Source organism: Lycium ferocissimum, chromosome 10, assembly GCF_029784015.1.
Source record: "Lycium ferocissimum isolate CSIRO_LF1 chromosome 10, AGI_CSIRO_Lferr_CH_V1, whole genome shotgun sequence".
Lineage (NCBI taxonomy): Eukaryota > Viridiplantae > Streptophyta > Magnoliopsida > Solanales > Solanaceae > Lycium > Lycium ferocissimum.
This window is the reverse complement of record NC_081351.1, coordinates 11,152,553-11,160,351: the sequence shown is the minus strand read 5'-3', so window position 1 is coordinate 11,160,351 and position 7,799 is coordinate 11,152,553.

Sequence of the window (7,799 nt, the reverse complement as noted above, 5' to 3'; positions counted from 1 at the left end):
AAAAAAGAAAATAAAGACAAAAAAGTAAAATTTTACACTAATTAGTAAATTTCTAGACCGTATTACTCGGCAACGGCGCCAAAATTTGATACGCCCGAATTACACCTTTAATATCGCAGTAAGTTTATCGTTGTCAAATATAGAACCCAAGGAAGTTGAACAAATCCCACAGAGAATACAATGAAGAAATATACTTGTCAAGTGTAACGCCCGACTATTAGTCTATATTTCAAGGGAGAGGGGAATATAATAGTAGGTTGGTTGTTGTTTGTTCATTAAAGACTAAGAATGCTTATGAGATGTAAACTATTGGTGAATGGGACCAAGGTTGTGGTTCCAATAGAAAGTAATGCGCTTGGGTATCTATTCAACTTATTCATATGCCTAGATGTATTAAACCAAGGGTCACGCGAATCTTGCTAAAAGTTCTCCAACCAAATTAGCAAATTTCATCCTAGGCTTTTCCAAGCCCTAGAATGTTTTATATGAGAACACCCATTTAGCCTCAACTAGCTTTCTCAAGCTATTAGATGAATTTAATGACCCAAATTGTTGGTATTAACTCTTTTCCTAACCTCTACTTTCTTTCCCAAGCAAAGTAATGGTATTAAGGCACAAGTAATGTTGTACACCATCATAAGACATTAATGCTTGAAGAGTTAATAGAAAACGCCATTAGCATATAAATGAAGTATGACTATGAAACCCTGTTACATCCGGCATTTTTGCGTATCCGAAAATTTGGAAGTAACCTTGACTTGCAAGGAATGAGGTCAAGTTTGGATTTTTCTTAGTATGTGTATGTTAGTTATGGAAGTTTGAATGCGGAATCAATTGAGAAGGCCTAAGGGCAAAATTGGAATTTTGGAAATTTGTTTCGGGAATTTCAAAATAAGAATTATAATGATTTGGGCTCCAAAAAAAAATGAAATTGTAGCCCAAGAGAGAGGGGGTGGCCGGCCATGATTAGGCCCAAGTCCACCCCAATTAATGAAAATTTTCCATGTGCCATGCATGTGACATATTAAGGGGATATATATATATATGTCATCCTCTCTAGAAATTTCATGAAAAATCAAAAGAAATCAAGAAAAAGAGAAGAGGAAGCCATCGGGTTTGAGAGAAAAAGAGAAAGAAAAGAAAAGAAAAAAATTTGGAGCTTGGTTGTGACTCAAAAACTTGGTTCTTCTTGAATTCCTACTAAGTTCACGGTGCTCTACAACTTGGTATAATTATCTTGGCAAGAAGACAACTCTAGTGGCAAGTGAGAATTTGAAGGAAAGGTAAGGATTTCATGTTTTTATTATGTTATGGAAGGTTATATGTATGTTATGGTGTGTGGAATTGAATGAAAAGCATGGAATTGTGAGTGGTAGTGTATAAGCCGTGTGTGTGTGTATATGGAGCCGTGTGTGTGTGCATGGTTATGCATGGAATTGGTGTTGAATTTTGTGTTATATTTAGTTGTGGTTATTGTAGAATATGAATTGAAAATGAAAGTTGAATGAATTGGATTGTTTTGGAAAATTTGATGTTGGCCGTCGTGGTGCTATATATGTAGGGGAATTGGTGGAATTTATTTGGTATGTTAATTATGTTGTTATGGCATTGTGAAGTGAATAGAAGACTAATGGTTTTGTGGAAGTTGGAAGTTTTGAACGAATTATGGTTTCGGTGGAATTTTTGTATAATTTGTGAAATAATATGAAATGTTCTTGAATTGTATTTGATAGTCTTGAATGAGTAAATGAGTATGGAAATATTGATATTAGCTTGAAAATGTGAAGTTAGAATGGAAGTTGTGATATTATGAAGGAAGTAGTACTATTCATGTTAGAATGCATTCTAGTTCGATTGTTGTTGTTAAGGATGTTGTTTGGTTTTTGTTGTTGATATTTTGAGCCGAGTCGAATCTCGGGGGTGTCACATTTATAGGGGAGGTGCGCCGAAATTTCGGTAGCCAAGCATAACCCCAAGTTGAAATATTAGCTTGCATGAATAGTAATTGGTAAGAATGACCATTTGCGCTTTTTAGACGAAACGGAACCGAGATTTAAGGAGCGTAAGGCGCAATCCAGGTATGTAAAGCCTTGCCCTATCTTTCTTTGGCATGTTCTCGAGTCTAATAGGCTTGAAAACGAGCCTCGATGACATTTCGCTTCTCGTAATTCGAGATTGAAAATGGCGCAAAATCTTTCAAAAAGATTGAACCCTTTTCCTCCAATTTGGCCTATAAGTATATAACTTCCATAAATGGAGTCGAAACATTCTAAAATGATTTTGGACGACTCCCTAAGGTTTATTATCTATAATTTACGCCCTTTATTATGGTTGGGTCCGAGGTGGGCCCACGATACCCCGATACTCCCGGTATGGTTCAAATCGATCTGTTTTTGTCTGTTTTTCATAGCTAACTCTTGATTATGTTCCGTCTGCTAACTAATAGGCATTATGACTGTCTCTCGAGTCCGACTATTATTCGACCTCGGTTACGATTCTCGATATTCGTTCGATATGATCCGCCTATTCGATTTGATTTATCTTCCGAGCTATCTCGCATTTATTCCGTCCGTATGTCGGTCCGTATGTATATGGTTTCTCATTTGTCCGTTCGTGGATGTCCCAATGCTTCCTTCACCGCGCCCGGCCGGGTTCGTAATTCGTGCACTTCACCGCATTGTTCACCGCGTCCCTCGGTTTGTGCGGGCGGATCCGTCCGTATCTCGATTCGGATCCGATTATGATTATGATTTGATTATGTGATATTATGGGGATGGCGGCCGTGATGGCATTTGATCCGACCCTCGTCGTCCACCGCGTCCCGTACTACGAGGGCGGGTTCGTTACCGCGTCCCTTATTAAAGGGCCGGGATCCGTCCGTATGTGATCGGGATCCGATTTCCGATAAGTCCGTTCGCATATGATTATGACTCGCATGCATGATTCTCGTCATTACGCTTCGTATGTCCGATTTGGAATATGACTCCGTCCCGTCACACTTCCGGGGAATCCGATTTGGACTCTAATTCCGTTTGTCACATTTCTGTACGTCTGATCCGTATTCTGATTCTGTACTATACATTTGAGATCCGGTTCTGCCTGAGAATCTGTCCGTACGTTCTGTAAGTCTGACTCTGCTACGAATCCGATTCTGTCCGCTCTGTTTCTGTATTTTCGTCTGTTACGATTTTGTATATCTGACCCTGGTTATTCTGATTATGTATGCTTGTTTCCGCTTTACATACTCGGTACACTTTCGTCTCGACCCCCGTTCTACGGGGCCGTGTTACATGCCCACAGTACGCACGCGCCGCACGGTACGCCGCCGCCCAGGTATTAGCCCGTCGTTCGAGAGCTCCCTTTGATCCGGAGCTGATATTTTGGTATATACCTTCTATTGTACATATGTTCTGTATATATGACTATTTGGGTACGGCGGGGCCCTGTCCCGTCTTCTGATTCTGTTCTGTATGTTAGAGGTCTGCAGACATGTTTGTGGGATATGGGTTGTCACCGTTCGGTAAGTTGTGCGAGTTTGCGATTTTGTCTAATATAACAGCCTTAACGGCTTCTGTACAGGTTTTAGTATGTATATAAGTGTATGTATGTTCATGCGACGCACCTTATATCTGTGTGGATTTATGTATGTTTAAACGGAATTAGCAATTTGGTATGTCGGATCTGTTAGGTAGGTACGTATGGGTGTCCAAGTAGGACACCAGTCACGGCCCACGGGGTTGGGTCGTGACAAAAGTGGTATCAGAGCGGTCGGTTCTCGGAATGTACCGCAGCCGTGTCTAGTAGAGTCTTGTTTATCGGGTGTGTTGGGCCCCACATCTATAAACGAGAGGCTACGAGACATCTAGGATGTTATGTTACCCTTTGTTGAAATCTTAGATCGTGCGATAGTAGCCGTATTGTTAGGATGGCTCCTCCAACGAATTGTCGTATATACGGCGAGGCTCGAAAGAGAGCGACAACGTCGGTATTTTGGGGAAATTGTTCTCGACCCTCTCCTCGCGTGATTGTAGGATAAAGATGAAGAGGGCCGCGTCGATGATGGAGATGGGGGTGCCAAGAAGGCCCCCAGATGTCACCGGGGCCGAGCCGGCGGAGCCCCGTTATTCGATTGAGACGGATCCTTCGGAGGATCCCGGAGAGAAGCCGATACCGATCCTTCGGAGGGACCCGATTCCTCCGGAGATGTTGACCCCCGGGCGGCAGGATTCGCGGGAGGGTGGCTACGACACGGACCCCTCGGAGATCCTTCGGAGATAGCTACGACACGGATCCGTCTGAGGACCCATCTATGACTCCTCCAGAGTCTCCGATTCCTGGAGCAGAGGATCCCGTGGAGGATGGTTATGACACAGATATTTCGGAGGATCAGGCGATGACCCCTCCGGAGCTTCTTACCTCCACGGAGGAAGATAGTTATGAGGCGAGGCCTATCGAGCCATTCTTCTCGGGACCACGGAGGAGCGGATTTCTTATGGTACGCCGCCGCTAACGAGCACCGTGTCGCCCCGGCTACCTCGGAGAGTGCTCCGTTTCTCTTTGATCCGGTCACGGTGAGCCGGGATTTGTCCGATCGTCCACTCGATACCCCTCCGACTCGTATCAGTTATAGTGGAGGCCGAGTAGGTAGGGTGACGAGGATGATGATGGACACACCTCTCACGGCGCTCCCGTCGACGAAATCGAGTATTTCATGAGTATATGAGTTCCCAGAATTTCTTACGTGTGTATGGTTTTTGTAAAATATTATCCTAGAAACGACCGAGACGTCCCCGCCATCATATGTATAAATCTTGAAACCCCGAGTAGGATAAATTATGAGTGCAAGTAAGTAGATCGAGAAACCCTAGGGCAATATGGTAATTGTGTAGTTTGAACCGGGTGGGACCCGCTACAAAAATTTCTCGAAAAATTTATTAAGGTGCCGAACTTCCCTAAATTACGTGGCAAAGATCGTACGAGGCAATTGACGCGGATATTATCGATAACGCATCCGAATGTACGGTTTCGGAGTTAAGCGTGCTGAGACCAGAGCAATCCTGGGATGGGTGACCCCCCTGGGAAGTATGTCAAGAATTTTTCACAATATGGATATGGAGGCTAAATAAGAATTTGAGATAACTTAAGTGGAATTTGAGTATTGCAGAGTGATTAGAGGACCTAAAAAGGCGCTTGACTATGGTCGCAATTCTGTACGCCATATTTCTGCACCCCTGCTTTCGGTGGAGCTCTGTTTGCTACACTCCTGTGCTTCTGAATCCGATTACGTATCTGTTTAACATACCTCTGTACGTCCAACTCCGATCATGATTCTGTCCGATATCCTTCGGTACGTCTGATTCTGATTTCAAATCTGTCTGATAAATTTCTGTACATCTGACTCTGATACGAATCTGTCTGATATATTTCTGTATGTCTGCCCCGGATCACGAATCTGTCTGACATACGTCTGTACGTCTGACCTCAGCTGTGAATCTGTCTGGTGTATGTGTCTACATGTCTGATTTTGATTTCGAAATCTGTCCGATAAATTTCAATACGTCTGACTCTGACCATAGATCCGTCTGATATACTTCTATACGTCTGGCTCTGATTTTGAAACCGCTTACGACGACGTCGGATTATGATTCTGTCTGCCGCACTTTCGTGCTTCTGATTCCGGATATGACTCCGTCTGATGTCCGTTTGACCTTCTGGTTCTGGTTAAGGTTCTGTCCGCCGTATATCCGACCTGAGACGGTAGGAACAACTCTAATACGGCGATGTCGAAGAAAGATGGATGAAGTTGGAAAATGAAGGCCGTTACGAGTTCTTCGATCAAGTACAAGTACGTAGATGGCAAGTAGACCTCCCCGACTGATTTTGATCTACCACGAGTTGAATTAACATTCGAGGACGAATGTTTTAAAGGGGGGAGGATGTTACATCCGCATTTTTGCGTATCCGAAAATTTGGAAGTAACCTTGACTTGCAGAAATGAGGTCAAGTTTGGATTTTTCTTAGTATGTGTATGTTAGTTATGGAAGTTTGAATGCGGAATCAATTGAGAAGGCCTAAGGGCAAAATTGGAATTTTGGAAATTTGTTTCGGAATTTCAAAATAAGAATTATAATGATTTGGGCTCAAAAAAAAAAATGAAATTGTAGCCCAAGAGAGAGGGGGTGGCCGGCCATGATTAGGCCCAAGTCCACCCCAATTAATGAAAATTTTCCATGTGCCATGCATGTGACATATTAAGGGATATATATATATATGTCATCCTCTCTAGAAATTTCATGAAAAATCAAAAGAAATCAAGAAAAAGAGAAGAGGAAGCCATCGGGTTTGAGAGAAAAGAGAAAGAAAAGAAAAGAAAAAAAATTCTTGGAGCTTGGTTGTGGACTCAAAACTTGGTTCTTCTTGAATTCCTACTAAGTTCATGGTGCTCTACAACTTGGTATAATTATCTTGGCAAGAAGACAACTCTAGTGGCAAGTGAGAATTTGAAGGAAAGGTAAGGATTTCATGTTTTTATTATGTTATGGAAGGTTATATGTATGTTATGGTGTGTGGAATTGAATGAAAAGCATGGAATTGTGAGTGGTAGTGTATAAGCCGTGTGTGTGTGTATATGGAGCCGTGTGTGTGTGTGCATGGTTATGCATGGAATTGGTGTTGAATTTTGTGTTATATTTAGTTGTGGTTATTGTAGAATATGAATTGAAAATGAAAGTTGAATGAATTGGATTGTTTTGGAAAATTTGATGTTGGCCGTGTGGTGCTATATATGTAGGGGAATTGGTGGAATTTATTTGGTATGTTAATTATGTTGTTATGGCATTGTGAAGTGAATAGAAGACTAATGGTTTTGTGGAAGTTGGAAGTTTTGAACGAATTATGGTTTCGGTGGAATTTTTGTATAATTTGTGAAATAATATGAAATGTTCTTGAATTGTATTTGATAGTCTTGAATGAGTAAATGAGTATGGAAATATTGATATTAGCTTGAAAATGTGAAGTTAGAATGGAAGTTGTGATATTATGAAGGAAGTAGTACTATTCATGTTAGAATGCATTCTAGTTCGATTGTTGTTGTTAAGGATGTTGTTTGGTTTTTGTTGTTGATATTTTGAGCCGAGTCGAATCTCGGGGGTGTCACATTTATAGGGGAGGTGCTGCCGGAATTTCGGTAGCCAAGCATAACCCCAAGTTGAAATATTAGCTTGCATGAATAGTAATTGGTAAGAATGACCATTTGCAGTTTTTGGACGAAACGGAACTGAGATTTAAGGAGCGTAAGCCGCAATCCAGGTATGTAAAGCCTTGCCCTTCTTTCTTTGGCATGTTCTCGAGTCTAATAGGCTTGAAAACGAGCCTCGATGACACTTCGCTTCTCGTAATTCGAGATTGAAATTGGCGCAAAATCTTTCGTTCAGTAAGATTGAACCCTTTTCCTCCAATTTGGCCTATAAGTATATAATCTTCCATAAATGGAGTCGAAACATTCTAAAATGATTTTGGACGACTCCCTAAGGTTTATTATCTATAATTTACGCCTTTATTATGGTTGGGTCCGAGGTGGGCCCACGATACCCCGATACTCCCGTATGGTTCAAATCGATCGTTTTTGTCCGTTTTTCATAGCTAACTCTTGATTATGTTCCGTCTACTAACTAATAGGCATTATGACCGTCTCTCGAGTCCGACTATTATTCGACCTCTCGGTTACGATTCTCGGATATTCTGTTCCGATATGATCCGCCTATTCTGATTTGATTTACCTTCTGAGCTACCTCAGATTT